At 39.1% G+C, this 18,677-nt stretch overlaps 1 protein-coding gene across 2 annotated transcripts in view; it reads right to left on the reverse strand.

The window, feature by feature from the left end:
• adamts9 (ADAM metallopeptidase with thrombospondin type 1 motif, 9) overlaps window positions 1-18,677 on the reverse strand; it is a 267,099-nt gene that overhangs the window by 120,391 nt on the left and 128,031 nt on the right. The window lies entirely within an intron of this gene.

Genomic DNA, 18,677 nt, shown 5'->3' on the forward strand with positions numbered 1-18,677 from the left:
TTTTTAACATCTCTACTCATCTGGCTATAACATGCCGAGAGATAAAATTTAACGTTCAAAGCCTAATTTTATCTGGTTGATTAATGTACCTGTGTGGACATAGTTGGAAAAATTCAATGATGACAAACACAAATGGTACCAGATCTTCAAACTATTTTAATATTTAAAGCTCAGTCAAATCTTATTGCTAAGAAAAAGAAAAAGATGAAAATGCACCATATTTTAATATAAAATATCAAGTTAGTTTCTACACTTACCTCATTAAGAATAAAATCATAGACAAACATACTGAGATGTAGCATTATAGAGTAACAGAGAAATTGACCTCTATTGTACTCTCTGCTACGAAACAGGCACAATCATGGCCACTTTTGGCCCAATTACTGTTCTCCAGTTGATGCCTGAAAGATACCCATTATAATTTCAGGATGAGCCATTTGTAGGCATGAATGATAGCTGATTGCAACAGGTGTTGGTTTCCTTACATTTATAAGTGAGAAGAAGTCATACCCATTGAACCCACTCTAGAGAACTGCATATTGAATTCCAGTTTCTTTAGCAGCAGACATACCAGAAACAAATTATTTGCTACTGTGTGCACAAATGCTCCAACATACACTGAATAATGACCATGTTAATAAGCCCTAAGGCACAACTTCAAGCTAGTTTCTGGTTTGGACCGGTGGCATGTGCAACTGGCAATGCACCAAAATGGGCCACGGCCAATTCCTAGAACTCAAAAATGTTCCTCGTCCTACTAAGGGGAATCATCCAATTACATGGTCCAGAAACCAATTACTTAATCGAAAACTTTACTTAACCTAGTTATTCAATCACAAGAATCTTCATTCTGTTAAACCGTTCAGACACATTTTGCTTTCATTTAGATACTAATTGGAGAAACTCTACCCAGCAGATTACTGATATACTTTTACGGATAAAATATCATTTTCAGTTATCATAATAGCACCTCAATCTACTCAATGATTCTGCATCAACTACTGAGTACTGTTCACCTGAACACTCCCCAGTGTTTGCTTCCATTCCTTAAGCACAGAGCACTTTAAGAAATTGTCCCCAGTTTTACACGATGTTTAAAAACGCAAACATGAGGAATTCTGCAGATGCTGGAAATTCAAGCAACACACATCAAAGTTGCCGGTGAACGCAGCAGGCCAGGCAGCAACTTTGATGTATGTTACACGATGTTTTGTTGCTTCTACTAATTTGAAATTCCTCTGTTTTAGAAACTTCTGTTCTTTTGAACCAATTCAACATTTCTTTGCCAAGTGTCATTTAATGATATTTTGGAATGAATTCTTTTCCGGTGAAGCTGACTTCACAGATTTCTTTTAAACTGGAAATGGATTGACAGATTTGTCAGGGAGCGTTAAGAAAATAAAAGTAAGGATAAACAATGAGGTGAAATAATGAACACTTTTTATTAACACATCTTACATCTATAAAATGCTTTCTAATGTACTAAAACGATCCAAGGTGTTTTGTAAGGAACTAAGAACATAAGAACATAAGAAACAGGAGCAGGAGTTGGTCATATGGCCCGTCAAGCCTGCTCTGCCATTTAATAAGATGATGGCTGATCTGACCATGGATTCATCTCCACCTACCTACCTTTTCCCCATAACCCCTAATTCCACTACTATGCAAAAATCTATCCAACTTTGTCTTAACTATATTTACTGAGGTAGCCTCCACTGCTTCATTGGGCAGAGAATTCCACAGGTTTGCCAAATATCCATATTTGTAGGTGTTGCCAACACAACAGATTCATATTCTGTAAATAGGAAATCTCATGATTGTGTTTCTGGAATTAATGTTATTGCACGAGATTATTTCCTTGAAGGACTGAGCACTGTTCGTCATTACACACCTGAATCTTTTACAACTTTGATCCAGCTTTAGGCAGATGAATACATAGGTCAATATTGTTCAGTCAATAAAGTATGCTTCAGCAAAGGTAAAAATGAAAAAAATAATAAGAAACTTAAATAACGATATCATTTTTGAACCAGTTTTCCTTCTACCACCCGTAGAAAAATACAATCATGAGAGCAGAATATCAGAGCACCTACTACACTAACAACTGTCTGTAAATGAAACATGTTACACTTATAACGCATCTTTCCATGGCATCTTTTATGACTTCAAGATGCCATACAGTGTTTTATCACTCTACAGTTATAGAGTTATAAAGCACAGAGACAGGGCCTTTGGACCAAATGGTGCATGCCAACCAAGACACCCACATAAGCTAGCTCCATTTGGGCTCATATCCCTTGAAGTCTTATCCACCCACTTCCTTGTTCCAGTGTCCTTTAAATAGTGTTAACATACCTTTCTCAGCTAGCTCATTGCATAAGTGGACCACAATGTTGTTACCCTGAGGAAAATATCCCAATGTATTTTGTAGTTAATGAGGTACTTATGAATGGTGGCCACACACATAATAAAGGAAAAAGAGATTTTTGCAGATGTAGACAAATACTGATCTGACAATCTGTACTCCCAATGTTGAACGGGAATAAATATTGGCCAGAATGCCAACAGAACTCTTCTTCACTGAATCTCTTAATGAAATCTCATGCTGTCATCTCAAGAGAACGGATGGTAACTCAGGTTAACATTTTCTGAGAACCAATCTTCCATTTCTTGTTGCATCTGAAAGATAAAGGTCTCTGACAACCTTCTCAGTACAGTATTTGGATCTTTGGGCTGCAACTTGAATTTGTGATCTGTCTTAGAGGAAGTGAGCCAAGAATCCATCATTGCCTCTTAGTTATGAGTTACAAGATTTATAGTTTAAATTATTTAAGCTAATAAAACTTTAGAAGAGCTATCAATTTGGAAAATCTATTGTTGTTAAAGAAAAGAGCAAGTTTTGCAGAAACAGATCTCTGAGCAGTGGGTTATCTGTGATCAGAAAATGACAATGACTTATGATACAAATGTTTTAAAAGAATATGCGTGGAAATACATAAATACATGTTCAAGTTCATTTCTATTAGGATAGTTTATGTCACGATAGACTTTATTCAAATAATCACAAAGGACAAAAATTGAGGACATTAAAACAGAATTAGTTTTTCTTTTCAGCCTCCAAAAGTGCCTGAGTGGAAGTGCAGGTCAAGAAGCTAACATTAAAAAGTAATGATAACTTCTTCCATAGGTTCAGCTAGGTGTCAGGGGTCCAGTAATAATATCAGCAACGTTCCCTCTAATTCTTTTTACAGCTATACGAACCAACCATTGCCCTGAGCAGGATATTTTTACATGGCCTGAAAACTGTGTGGCACTTTAAGTGTTTTTTTGTTATACTATGAATACTTAGAATGCAAATTGAAAAATCACAAAACATCAATTTTATTTATTAACTGAAGGGTATAATGAAATACAATGCAACAAAGAAAATCTTTCATGTTTTATAAACATTTTCTACCTGCATCCAATTCCAGCTGCAGGGCAACAAAGGCTATATGTGTGGGAGCATTTCAGATATGGCATGGCTTAGAGGGAATATCAATGTAAAATGTGGGAGGACAAATTCGTTTCTGATCACTGAACTCCTGTGAGAGAGTCAGCTGCACTCACCACTCAGCCTTTGATTCCAATGGAATTGACCATCTACAGGTGAGTCTAACCTGCAGCTGATGGCCTTGTTTTCATTCACCATGAGTGAAGCAAGATTAATATCTGCATAACCTTTAGTCATATATTTCATGAAATAATTTTTACACCAATTTTTGCACAATTGTTGCTGGAAATATATGAGGAGAAAATTCCTCTGATCTTGTTTTCACTGTAATTCATGAATTTTGTACAATATCCTCCAGTTCAGATTAATAACTTGCTTCCAACCACATAATATAGTACCCTCTCAGCAGCTCATAGAACTAATTATATTATTTCTAGTCTTTCTTTTCCAAAACAATATAAAATCTCTTCAATAGTTCTGAGATTTATGTTGTGATTATTCATTATTCTCTTGAGATTTGGACGATGCATAAATAGTCATTAAATTCTAATATATACAAAGGTGTAGGAAGAGCTCAGAACATCAACTGGTTTACTGACCATTGCAGGATTAATTGATATATTCTAACAATTAAAGACTTCCTATATGCAACTTGGTACTTGACTAGGTATGGAAGTAATGACTCCATTTGGTTAAGTATGTTCAGGAAATCATTAAAAATTAAAACCAAATTGACATTCCTTTTTCCTGTAAATGGATGGCTGTATAATGCTTCATTTTTTAAATTAATTAATATTATCTTACTAAAGTCTACAAATTCATCCTGACCAGTCCCGGTTAATTTGTCAAATCCATTTGTAAATTACCCAATTACTCAAGCCAGCTAAATACATGAACAGCCCAAAGACCACTGTAATACCTTAAAAATCTTTGGGGCAAAAAAATCTTCCAGTGAGACTCATGTCAGAACTGCCAGTCTATATCCACATTACTGGGCAATTGTAAAGCAGTCTTCCACTTTGCAGACCATCTACCATGGGACATCCACAGAGTCCAAATAGGCAAGGAGAATTTCTGCAAATTTCCCACCTCTCGAGCTGGGAAATCCACCTGCTGAACTCATGCTAGTTTAGACCAGCACAAGCACAGTAATCCTGGTGTATCCTCAAAGAGCCATCGCAAAAATTCTCTAATCTTAGCTCCACAAACCCTTTAATTTTCCAGGTCAGCTTTAAATCCACATAGCTAATTTCTCATTCATTCTCTTTGATGTAATCATCTTTAACATGAACCGTACTGCCAATACCTTGCATACAGCATAGTCTGAGATGCAGAACACAGTTACAAATATCTTAAAGCAGAGTAACCCAGCATCAAGTTGCACAATTCAATGTAATGGTGTATGATCTTTGATCTAGATTTTCTTCTCTTGGACTCGACAGCCCAAAGCAATGTCAGAGTGAGCCATCACTTATGCCTGGAGTACATCTTTATACCTGCATAATACAGAGTTAGTCCTTGATTAAAGCTGAATCTCAACCCCAACCCCCACAACACAGTGTGCTCAAATTCTTCGTCACAATTTATATGTCAGTAGCAGCTGCAAAGATTGAGTGCTTGCAGTAACTGGGCAGCACAGCATAGTCCTGCTAAATTATGCCTGACATAATAAAATAAAAGCAGGCATACTTCTGACAGTGCAAAAGCAAAATAATGTTTATGCAAGAAATCAGAAATAAAAAAAATGAGCATATTTAAATACTCACATAAGACCGTGTCCATGGGAAGGCTTGCAGCTGGCCCATGTAAGGAAAAGGGAGGGGTTGAAATACTTCTTATTCTTGTCAGTTTTCACTTCAACAGCCTTCAGAATTGAATTATTTTACCAACCTATTATCTTCCCCTTTGGTAATCAAAAAGAACTGTTCCGTCCATGCTCTATTTGACCTTTCTACCTCCCTACATCACTGTCCTGTGCAAGTACAAGAGATGCAACAGTAGTACTTTTAGAGTCATAGAATCAAGACAACTACAGCACAGAAACAAGCCGTTCAGCCTAGCTAGTCCGTGCTGAAAGATCTAAACTGCTTAGTCCCATCGACCTGCACCAGGACCGTAGCCCTCGATACCCCCATCATCCATATACCTATCTAAACTTCCCTTAAACTTTGAAATTGAAGTCCCATCCATTACTTGTACAGGCATCTCATTCCACACTCTCACTACCCTCTGAGTGAAGAAGTTTCCCCTCATGTTCCCCATTAACATTTCACCTTTAATATAACAGAAAATGTTGGAAATACAGAACTCATCCAGCAACTGGGAGAGAGAATAGTGAATTACAGGTCATTGACTCTGTCAGTGTCTCCATTTATGCTGCTTGACCTGCTGAGTTTTCCCTAAACATTCTGCTTTTCTTTCTGATCTGTCTGTCCCTTGCCTCCTATGATGTCTGAATTAAGCTTGATACAAGCTTGAGGAATATTACATGATCTTTTCAGTTTGCACATTACTGTCTTCCACACTCAAACTTCCTTATTGGAAACAAAGCTCACATCACACCAATAGTTAATAGTTGGAATAAATCAACTGCGCATGAAGGAAGTATTTCATTTAAAAGCAATTACAGCATAAAAAGTAGGAATCAAAGATATTATTTCAAATCTTATCTAAACTAATGAGTCAGGACATATAAGGAAAATCATTAAAATAATAAAAAATGCTAGGGAAAAGAAGAGCCTTGAAATAATTGGTGTACACCATTTAAAACAGAAGACAATTTTAGAGATTTATTTAAATCAGGCAATTATTTGAAATAAACAGCACTAGGGATAGCAAAATGAAATTTTAAAAAATTGGTTAGCTCATTTATCGTACTTATCCATTTCCGAACATCATAGTTTCCTCAACCATTGAAGATTCTGAAAGCAACTTCAAAAGTACTGAGAGAAAAATTTAAGTTGGAAACGCAGAAGATAACTTTTTGATCAGATTTAGATAGAGAAAGAAGAAATTGATTAATAAAGAGGATGCTGTCTTTCTGAAGTGTAGGTAAATGTCAGTGTGGCTTCATCGTAAATATTTTCCTGTTGTCCTGAAAACATTTATCCCTCCACCAATATTGTTAAAATAGGCCACCATCTCCTTGCTACGTATGGGATGTCAATTGAGCAAACATTGTGCTGCAATAGTAACCACATTTCAAAAAAATATTAATTAACTGTATGAGTTTGCCAATGAAGGTATCTATAAGTGCAAGGTCTTCCTTTTATGGTTTCTACTAACATTTACTGGTAGAATGAACACAGTAGAATGAACACTGGTAGAATGGTTCTTTCACATCCCAACCAGAAATCTTTATCATAAAAGGGGTGTGCATTTTCCAGATTACTTTGAAAAACATTCTATGTCATAAGTCTCCATTTAAAATAACTGCACATAGTCATGCATGAAATATAGCCCAATTTGGTAAACCCCATGGTTCATTTCGACTTACTGTCAGCCTGCTTAATTCCACTTTTTGAATTTTGCAAATTTTTGAAGACAATGTCTCTGCACACAGCTAAATTTAAGTTAGTCTTTTTATTCACAATCCTGTGATGACTGGGAAGAACAGAATTAAATATGACATCGCCTTATTCTACTGCTCTTAACACAGGTATACTGCCTTACATGCATTCGTTCAATTTTATCTAACAAAATGTTACAACTTTTAGATTTAATGGAATAGCTATATTTTCAATGACATGGTATAATTATGTAACAGATTTGAAGGCAGTAGCTGATATGTCTTATAGAAATTGATTCAAAACCTAAATGAAATAAAAGCCTATATTTGTTGGATGCCAAGTCATCACATTAATATTTTTACAATTTATATATCAGTATATATGAATTATGCTGCAGTCTACCAATTATATTACTTAGGTAGTAGAATCTTAACTTCAAAGTTCAAAATTGTTTAGATTCTGGGGATTCAGATAGATATTAAAACAGCAAAATGGGCAAAAAATAAAGTAAATATAACAATAATTAAGTATGATTAGAAATATGAGAGATAACTAGATCAATGCAAAATGTTTTGGAATTATACCAGAAAAAAAAAGAACAGGTGTAATGTACACACACAAAATGCTGGAGGAACTTGGCAGGCCGTGTGGCATCTATGGAAAAGAGTTAACTGCTGATGATTCGGGGCGAGACGTTTCTTCAGTCCCAAAGACGGGTGTTGGCCTGAAAGTAATCTTCTTAAGAATCAGTAACAGCAAATGAGCTCAACCCTGCAATCGACTTGTCGCCTTTGTGAGAGCTGGAGAGCGACCAGAAGCAAGAGTAAAGCCACCCACAGGGGTTCTGGCACCCGCCCACGACTGGCAGCTCATGACTGACCAGGAGAAACAACTACAGTCCCCACAGCACATCGTCAAGAGCACCGCGAGACCAGGCATCCTGCTGGCCTCAGAGGCAGCAAAATACACCACCCTGCTGGAGCTGACAATGCCATGGAAGGAGTGTCTGGAGAAGGCCCACGAAAGGAAGCTTGCCAGATATGAGGAGCTGATCAATGACTATCAGGGCCAGGGATGGATGGCAAAGTGCATGCCTGTTGAGTGGGCTGCCGGGGCTTCACTGGATAGTCTCTTCACAGAACCCTCATCCCAGTGGGCATCACTGGTACAAGGAGGCAGAGAGCCATTGGCAACATCACCAAGGCAGCAGAAAATAGCTCAGGATGGCTCTGGATGAAGAGAGCAAGTCCATGGGGATCTACAGCACATGCTCCTGAACACAAGTCATGGCTTGACCAATCACAGCTGGGTCACCTGGGTGAGGGTGTCTGATGCTGAAAGACCCAAAACCCCCAATGACCCCAGGTTACATCACTGATGATGTGCTCAGAGTGAGTATTCTGAGGTGTATTCTTCAAAAAAAGAGGCTAAAACAAAATTATTGGTATAATCAGTATATTCTCAAACCAAGTAGAGTTGTATAATGTGCTTGAATCCTAAGTTCTTCAGCATTTTTATTGATAATATAAAAAGTTAATCAGCTCTATATATCCAAGCTTGCTTATAATAGATTGGGGGTAACATTGATTGCCCTGAAAAGGTGAATGGGGATCATTAAGTTATATTAGGTTGTGCTTGTCATTCCCTGCTTGCCAGTTAACTGTCACACCTTCTTGTGCAATTGAGTAATTGGACTTTGTGAAGCACAAACTCTATTTTGAGCTAGCATGCAATACTTAATACAGCCTGCAGTGCATTAAGTGGAGATGATTTTGACGGAATAAATTAGATTTTTGTGATTATCTTTATATCCTACACAAAAGCTCATATAGGAGAATTGCTCCTGAAGCCCTGTAGATACATATGACTTCCTGTTAAGATTCCTTCTCTTCCTCCTCATACTCCTCCTCTGAGCAGTTTACCTGCTTTGCGTAAATGCTACTCACTCTCCCAGTCAATCTCTGCTCCAAGGGGAAGGTTTTCTTAAATGATGATGACTAGGAGCAATTGTTTCATGCTAGAGTCTTAAAGTCCTTCAGTGCACAAAAAGCTTAAAACATTTGTAGAACCATAACAGAGTCCAGTCAGAACGAATCTGAAAGTTGTTGAGGACCACTATAAGATGCACTGGTGGAGGTCCTTCCTGCTGTTAATTGCTCATGAAAAAGACAAGTGTACGGTAAACTGACACCAAATGCACAGCATACGATTACCTTCTTGATCGGTTTACTTTACTTGGTGGACTATTAACTTCACCAATAACCCAGCACAAATGCTCCATAAATATACCCACGCGCATCATTCAACAATTTACCAAGAGTACCTGAGATCAATGCTTTAGGCTTCAGATTTCTGCCAGAAAGGTTTGTGCATAGAAGGTAGTGCTAATGTGAGCATAAATTACAGTAGACATTGACAGATTAACTGTCAGAAATACAGGGAAATCAATTCCAGTGTAAGAAAGCAAGAGGTGATCCATTTTGGATAACAAGTACAGGGAATAGAGGCATTTTTAAAATAATTCAAGGCTGGAATATAAAGGGAAGGAGATTTTGCACTGTTATTCAAAGGACTGATTAAATCCATATGGGAGGGCTACTCCGTCCTGGTTATCACATCTCTGTGCTATGTAAGAGCTACAGGAAGGAATCTATTGCATTTGTCCTATTGTCTCCTTTTCAAAATATGCTGAGTAGGCAGATCCTAATTCCAATCAACACGATGACTATGCCACATGTAGGCTTGCAGGGAGTGCAGCTCCAATTCATTGGAATGTTCCTGTGACTAGAAAACTCTTATATTTTCCCTGCAACATAGAATGTTGAGGACTTTATGGAGGCAAAAAAGGAAAAGGAAAGTTCAGATAAGTGGAAAGATATTTTTTCTGCTATTGGTGGACGTAACCTTGAAACCAATACCAGGCCATTCAGTGAGAATCTAGGAAATATGAGGCTTAGGGTGCAGTTCTTAGTTCTCACACCCACAGAAAAAAAACACTGATGTCAGTTTAATTAATTACTTAAAATTTTAAATTGATTAGAAGTTTCCTAGGCAAAGGTATGAGATTAAAAAGTGATATGCTGCATTTGGGGGACATCAGAAGAAGAAACCTAAAATGCAAGAAGCTCTCAGCAAAGTAAGCAGCTCCCAGAGAGAAACAGTGCTGATGTTTCAGAGCAATAACCTTTCATCATACATTCAGCTGAAAGGCCATTGATCTGAAAAGGTAATGCTATTTCTTTCCATTAACATTCTGCCTGACCTGCTGGGCATTTCCAAGTTTTCTTTCAGTTTACATTAAAAGGGTTGAGCATGTGGAACTGGGTCTTGTACATCATGAGGAAAAGGATCAATAAGAATATCAACCCCACAACAAACTCACACAATCTTCTGCTCTATTCAAAGAGATCATCAATAGTTGGTGGTTGATAACAAGGAAGCATTGGTTTCAGCTCGCTGTTCTTGTTCAGTGCTTCTGAAATATTGATGTACACTCAGATGTAGAAGGAGATCAAGGAGTTTTTGTTGGCATCAGGGCTCTGCCATTTTCACCTGCTTCAGCAGCAAGTCTCTCAGTATACAACATGATGAGAAAGAAAGGGGCACAGCCACAGAGTGGGTCAAGGGAGTTGGGTGGGGGAGGGGTAAGAAGGGCAATAACCATGGAGCATAGCCACTAGGGTCAATAAGATATTCTTTTTCTCCATTCATTAAAATATCTCACAGCTACATCTATAACTATAAGGGAAACTTCTCCAACGTCTGCTAAGGTGTAGGACTATAGCATGTCCCAGCCTTAGCACACCATGGCAGAAGGCAGCTCAGAGTTCCTCTCCAAGCTAAGAGAAAACTGAAAACATTAAATTCCCTCTTGCAAGACAAAATGGCAAACAGAGTACATGGCTTGCACAGAATTCCATGCTTCCCAATGGGTGCCGCAGATTGTATGCACATTGCTTTGAAACCACATATAACGGCATCAGAAGAATTTCCACTTACGCACTCTTATACCTGTTGCATCACAGAAGGAAACCATTTGGCCCATTGGGTTTATGAATCCATTAGTCTATTTCTCTTCGTCTTATTTCCCTGCAGTCCTGCAATATATTCTCCCTTGAATAGACAGTGTGTGTAAGGTTTAATTATGGTTGCAAAGCTTATGAAAACGAAGTACATACCAGAGTATGCATTTTATGATACAAGATTGCTGGGAGATGTGTAATGATAGTGACGTGCAATAAACAGTGCTGGAGACTATTAGTATAACACATACAAAATGCTCGAGGAACTCAGCAGATCAGGCAGCATCTATGGAAAGGAATAAACAGGTAGCATTTTGGGCTGTGATTTTTCTTTAGGACCAGAAAGAAAGGGGGAAGAAATCCTCCTTTCCAGTCCTGAAGAAGGGTCTCAGACAAAACTGTTGACTGTTTATTTCTTTTCATAGATGCTGCCTGACTTCTAGAATCTGCAGGATCTCTTGAGTTTAAAACCATTAGTGTAGCTGGTGGGATATAAAATTTGAAGATCACTCACTAATCCTAACCCTACTTGCGATGTCATTGAGTAGCACTGCATCAGGCCTCACTGCACTTGGCTCTAGGCATTTGCACTTTATTCCCACCGAGTCTCTTCACCTTCCACGTACAGAATGCAGCACTACTCCAGCGAGTAACCAGATCAACATTATAATACTGATTCCAACTTTCAGCTGTGTGGCATGCTGTCTGCTGACTGAGTCACGTTTACTGTACAGTCACCCCCACTACTCTTTCAAAGACATTTAGCATTTGCAGGCTTGCATTAAGTAGACTAGGCCAGCTGCAATTGTTGGTGGTCACTCTTCAAATTAAGCCACTCTTGCTGAGAGAACAGCTAACTTAAAAGAATGGTTAGTGAGCTACAATCACTTTAATGATCAGGCAGCACACAGACGGCTTACTGCTTACATTGGTTTGAAAGGGTGTGGCGTAATCATGCATCATGATCTCTGCATCCGTTTATCAGTGCTATTAAATCCAACCTCAACAAATTCTCCAAAGAGGAGATTACTAACTCTTGTTGGCAGATTAGCTTGCAATGCGAGTAATGAGGGCAGCAGGAAAAATTCCAGAAGGGGGCCATGTTAGAGGGGAGAAATGTTATGTTGCTTCAGGATAAAAGTCTCTTTAATGGACTTTCCCAAGAGAGACAAGATATAACAATTAAAAAGACTTTACTTTCCATATGCTCATGTAGCTTAACTGATGTAAATGCTGATCACTGACCGATTTAAAATTTACTTTTCAAAACTGGTAAATGGATCCAATCAATATTACATTACAGTACTTAAGTATTCAGTACAAAATGTTATTTTCAGTATACAGCTCCAATTATGTTAACCGTATATTATGATATCATTATTGAAACAATTTGTAATGCATGACAGTATGATAATTTTATTAATTTTATCATGAAGATGTACATTGCTTTTGCAGTTCTCAGGTATTTGAGCGGATCTTTTAAAATGACGAAAAGGAAGTTGAGCTTTTTGAAGACAGCCTTCTTTAGAGGAGATGTGAGGGTTTCAGCAGATCAAAGCAGTTGGCTAGACTAAGAATGCTAATGATGGAGCACAAAAGCAGATAAAGTATTGGACTGTAGATAATTCTGTGTGTGTACTTTCAAAGATCATCAGCAGCTAAAATTTGCTCTTTAGTTTAAAGGGACGTGAAAGCATATTATTAATAAGTTGATGAGCTTTCCATAAAAGAAGAAACATTTTTAGATATTTTTAAAGTTCACTATAGTAGTAAGATCAAACGTCTTTACAAACTCTAGCCCTTGGTTTCCATTCCTATGTATTTTGCTACTGCTCTCTTTGCTTCATGTACTGTTCAGCACCTTTCACTTAATAAAAATTCTGAAAAATTGACAAGACTGGAGCTTGCAGGCGCAAGCCCTGGTGACATCCCTTCCCAATGGCATGCGTGTGCGCATGCACACACACGCACGCACACACACGCACGCACACACACACACACACACACGCGCACACACACATATTCACATCTGGAATCGCATCTACAGTACGTTCCATGTTCCACCTCCCCACTTACTGAGTTCTGGATATGGAAGGCCAATATTACTGGCACAAAGCATCTCAAATTCTGAACACCGGTAGGCCCATACCCTCAAAATACTCCAAAAGATCTGACAGCTAATAAAGTCCCGCCCCAGCAACACTGCCTGTAAAAGCAGTAAGGGGATTTTTATTAGTGTTCCAATTGTCTTCATTCAGGGGGAGGGAATGTCGACTCAGACCTTACAAGGCACAGATTGGAAGTCTGTGTGGGGTGCCACTCCTCGCACAGACACTAGAGCAATGTGTGGTTAAGTGCCTTGCTCAAGGACACAAACACGCTGCCACAGCTGAGGCTTGAACTAGCGACCTTCAGATCACTAGACGAATGACTTAACCACTTGGCTATGTGTCCAACAAGAACACTTAAATACACTAAAATTGCAGAATTCAAATTTAAAGATTAGCTTTCTTTAAATAAGCTGCTTACTGAAATACAAACATAATTAAAACACTAAATTAAAATGAAATATTTTTCAGATAAATAACTTTCCTTCCTGATCTTAGGCCTTATACTCGCAATCTACTGGGAAGAGCAACCATCTCCTAAATCTGTCAGTAAGTCTGAAACTTTAGTATTTGACAATACCTGCATTGAAGTTCCAGTCTTCCAGCCTTATGTTTACTGCTAAATACAGTGGCATGCAAAAGTCTGGGCACACCTGGTCAAAATTTCTGTTACCGTGAATAGCTAAATGAGTAAAAGATGACCTGATTTCCAAAAGACATAAAGTTAAAGATGACACATTTCTTTAATATTTTAAAGAAGATTACTTTTTTTATTTTCATCTTTTACAGTTTCAAAATAACAAAAAAGGAAAAGGGCCTAAAACAAAAGTTAGGGCACCCTGCATGGTCAGTACTTAGTATCACCTCCTTTGGCAAGTATCACGGCTTGTAAACACTTTCTGTAGTCAGCTAAGAGTCTTTCAATTCTTGTTTGGGGGATTTTTGCCCATTTTTCCTTGCAGAAGGCTTCTAGTTCTGTGAGATTCTTAGGTCGTCTTGCATGCATTGCTCTTTTGAGGTCTATCCACAGATTCTCGATGAAGTTTAGGTCGGAGGACTGTGAGGGCCATGGCAAAACCTTCAGCTTGCACCTCTTGAGGTAGTCCATTGTGGATTTTGAGGTGTGTTTAGGTTCATTATCCTGTTGTGGAAGCCATCCTCTTTTCATCTTCAGCTTTTTCACAGATGGTGAGATGTTTGCTTCCAGAATTTGCTGGTATTTAATTGAATTCATTCTTCCCTCTACTAGTGAAATGTTCCCCGTGCCACTGGCTGCAACACAAGCCCAAAGTATGATCGATCCACCCCCGTGCTTAACAGTTGGAGAGGTGTTCTTTTCATGAAATTCTGCACCCTTTTTTCTCCAAACGTACCTTTGCTCATTGTGGCCAAAAAGTTCTATTTTAACTTCATCAGTCCACAGGACTTGTTTCCAAAATGCATCAGGCTTGTTTAGATGTTCCTTTGCAAACTTCTGACGCTGAATTTTGTGGTGAGGACGTAGGAAAGGTTTTCTTCTGATGACTCTTCCATGAAGGTCATATTTGTGCAGGTGTCGCTGCACAGTAGAACAGTGCACCACCACTCCAGAGTGTGCTAAATCTTCCTGAAGGTCTTTTGCAGTCAAACAAGGGTTTTCATTTGGCTTTCTAGCAATCCTATGAGCAGTTCTCTTGGAAAGTTTTCTTGGTCTTCCAGACCTCAACTTGACCTCCACCATTCCTGTTAACTGCCCTTTCTTAATTACATTATGAACTGAGGAAATGGCTATCTGAAAACGCTTTGCTATTTTCTTATAGCCTTCTCCTGCTTTGTGGGCATCACTTATTTTAATTTTCAGAGTGCCAGGCAGCTGCTTAGAGGAGCCCATGGCTGCTGATTGTTGGGACAAGGTTTGAGGAGTCAGGGTATTTATAAAGCTTTGAAATTTGCATCACCTGGCCTTTCCTAATGATGACTGTGAACAAACCATAGCCCTAACAAGCTAATTAAGGTCTGAGACCTTGGTAAAAGTTATCTGAGAGCTCACATCTCTTGGGGTTCCCAAACTTTTGCATGGTACTCCTTTCCTTTTTTTCACTCTAAAATTGTACAAAACAGAAATAATACACTAATCTTGCTTAAAATGTTGAAAAGAATGTTTCATCTTTAACTTTATAACTTTTGGAGATCAGTTCATCTTTTACTCACTTAACTATTCACAGTAACAGAAATTTTGACCAGGGGTGCCCAGACTTTTGCATGCCACTGTATATGTGACACCATTTTGTTTGCTGCTACAAGAGTGCCTAAACCAGGCTCATCAGAATGTTAGGATGTATGAATTGAATGACAATGAGCAGACGATATATACCCTGGGAATCCATCAACTGTATTAATGGAAAATTTGCTTTGCAATATTAATTTGCATTTTTGTTTTCTAAGAATTCCACACTAATAACTGATATAATGCAAATCTATAGATTGTTGTTAATGACAGAGGTCACTGCTCGGTAAGATGCACAAAGCAATCTAGCAATCACTCTTGTTGCAGATGGGCAGTTCCATTCAACAATATTAAACTACAGAACTTCAGAAAGCAAACTGTTGCTTCTTCAACAACTTCCAATCAAATTAACCGATTCCTCACAATCCGCAGTAAAGACAAAACCATTACTATTTTCAAAATTGCACTTGTGGATATATCAACATATACTGAAAATAAATCCTATCATAATGAATTTATTATTGGTGTATTTGATTATGATAAGAACAGGGCTATAAACATGGTTTAAGACTAATAACATGATCATTTCTCTACTACAGGTGACAACAGTTATCAAAATGAAGAAATAATGAAGCCTGGTTCATATCAGGAAAATCACTTGGCAGTGAAAACCTCTCAAGAATTTACTCCAAAGTCATCAGCAAAGAATAATGAAATACTTCATAAATTTCATAATGAGATATGGAATGTTTTGTGTAATGACATTTTCCTTGTCAAACTAATAATTTAAGTGGATTGTATTTTTGTTGCACAAACATGATTAATTTTCCAAAGTACACCAATTAGTGCAATAATTCACCTCCATTAAATCTTCAACACAAATCTGATTTTGTTTATTTTCTTAGCATCCTAATTCAATTTATTTTGGTTCAATATCTCCAACTGTAAAAGGGGAATCGAACTCAAGTGTGTTAAGATGGCATCACACTTTGAAGTGGCAGATATGTAAATTAAGAACACTGTGGAGACCTATCAGTTTAAAAAGATGACTAATTGATATGCTGTAGCATTTTCAAATGTTAACTCAGAGAAAATAATCGTTTGCTTACCTATTACTGATGTCCATCAACTGTTTTCCCCTGATCACTCCTTTCGTCTATCCTTCTGTCTTTCAGTTCTGTTTCTCTCTCTTTAACTCTCAGCATCTCATTGGTTTAAGTCCAAATTGTACCTATTTTGAATTGCAACATCTTTCACCTATGGATGCCAGGAAAATGGCCAATTCACCCAAAATTGATCCAAGCCATTCATCAGACATCTGAGGTCACCATCCAAACCCATCTAGGTCTTAAATAACGCTAATGGGGATACTAACGCCAATACTAGGAATTTCAATAGGAAGTGGCTTGCCTTGAATAAGGCAAACTTCAAGCTGTATTTTTGGTTGTGGTCAAGCCACCATCAAATGCTAAGAAATTAACTTGTTGAAAGAAATTGTCAATGGAGCCAAGAGGAGAACTAATTCAGGAATGCTTCCCCACACTCAGGACTTGTCCAATAAATAATGTTGATGATAGAGGGCTGAAATTTTCATACTCCACTGGCAACACTGATCATGGAGACAAAATGCTCACCTTGAACCTGCAAATGAAGCCATGTAATAATTTCATGTGATCTGCCAGCTTCATATGGAAGGAACACTCCCTATATCCATTTAGTGCTTTAAAATTGCTCAGCACCATAGACCAATGGAAAAAGGACAAGATGTCAATACATTCAAAAATGTCATAAAATGGGATTCTGATGCAATACATGACAAATTATAAAGGAAGTCTAAGCAACACACATCAAAGTTGCTGGTGAACGCAGCAGGCCAGGCAGCATCTGTAGGAAGAGGTGCAGTCGACGTTTCAGGCCGAGACCCTTCGTCAGGACTAACTGAAGGAAGAGTGAGTAAGGGATTTGAAAGTTGGAGGGGGAGGGGGAGATCCAAAATGATAGGAGAAGACAGGAGGGGGAGGGATAGAGCCAAGAGCTAGACAGGTGATAGGCAAAAGGGGATACGAGAGGATCATGGGACAGGAGGTCCGGGAAGAAAGACAGGGGGGGGGGGACCCAGAGGATGGGCAACAGGTATATTCAGAGGGACAGAGGGAGAAAAAGGAGAGTGAGAGAAAGAATGTGTGCATAAAAATGAGTAACGGATGGGATACGAGGGGGAGGTGGGGCCTTAGCGGAAGTTAGAGAAGTCGATGTTCATGCCATCAGGTTGGAGGCTACCCAGACGGAATATAAGGTGTTGTTCCTCCAACCTGAGTGTGGCTTCATCTTTACAGTAGAGGAGGCCGTGGATGGACATGTCAGAATGGGAATGGGATGTGGAATTAAAATGTGTGGCCACTGGGAGATCCTGCTTTCTCTGACGGACAGAGCGTAGATGTTCAGCAAAGCGGTCTCCCAGCCTGCGTCGGGTCTCGCCAATATATAAAAGGCCACATCGGGAGCACCGGACGCAGTATATCACCCCAGTCGACTCACAGGTGAAGTGTTGCCTCACCTGGAAGGACTGTTTTGGGCCCTGATTGGTGGTAAGGGAGGAAGTGTAAGGGCATGTGTAGCACTTGTTCCGCTTACACGGATAAGTGCCAGGAGGGAGATCAGTGGGGAGGGATGGGGGGGACGAATGGACAAGGGAGTTGTGTAGGGAGCGATCCCTGCGGAATGCAGAGGGGGGGGGAGGGAAAGATGTGCTTAGTGGTGGGATCCCGTTGGAGGTGGCCGAAGTTACAGAGGATAATATGTTGGACCCGGAGGCTGGTGGGGTGGTAGGTGAGGACCAGGGGAACTCTATCCCTAGTGGGGTGGCGAGAGGATGGAGTGAGAGCAGATGTACGTGAAATGGGGGAGATGCGTTTAAGAGCAGAGTTGATAGTGGAGGAAGGGAAGCCCCTTTCTTTAAAAAAGGAAGACATCTCCCTCGTCCTAGAATGAAAAGCCTCACCCTGAGAGCAGATGCGGCAGAGACAGAGGAATTGTGAGAAGGGGATGGCGTTTTTGCAAGAGACAGGGTGAGAAGAGGAATAGTCCAGATAGCTGTGAGAGTCAGTAGGCTTATAGTAGACATCAGTGGATAAGCTGTCTCCAGAGACAGAGACAGAAAGATCTAGAAAGGGGAGGGAGGTGTCGGAAATGGACCAGGTAAGCTTGAGGGCAGGGTAAAAGTTGGAGGCAAAGTTAATAAAGTCAACGAGTTCTGCATGCGTGCAGGAAGCAGCGCCAATGCAGTCATCGATGTAGCGAAGGAAAAGTGGGGGACAGATACCAGAATAGGCACGGAAC

The sequence above is a fragment of the Mobula birostris genome, chromosome 16, assembly GCF_030028105.1.
Source record: "Mobula birostris isolate sMobBir1 chromosome 16, sMobBir1.hap1, whole genome shotgun sequence".
NCBI classification, from domain to species: Eukaryota; Metazoa; Chordata; class Chondrichthyes; order Myliobatiformes; family Myliobatidae; genus Mobula; species Mobula birostris.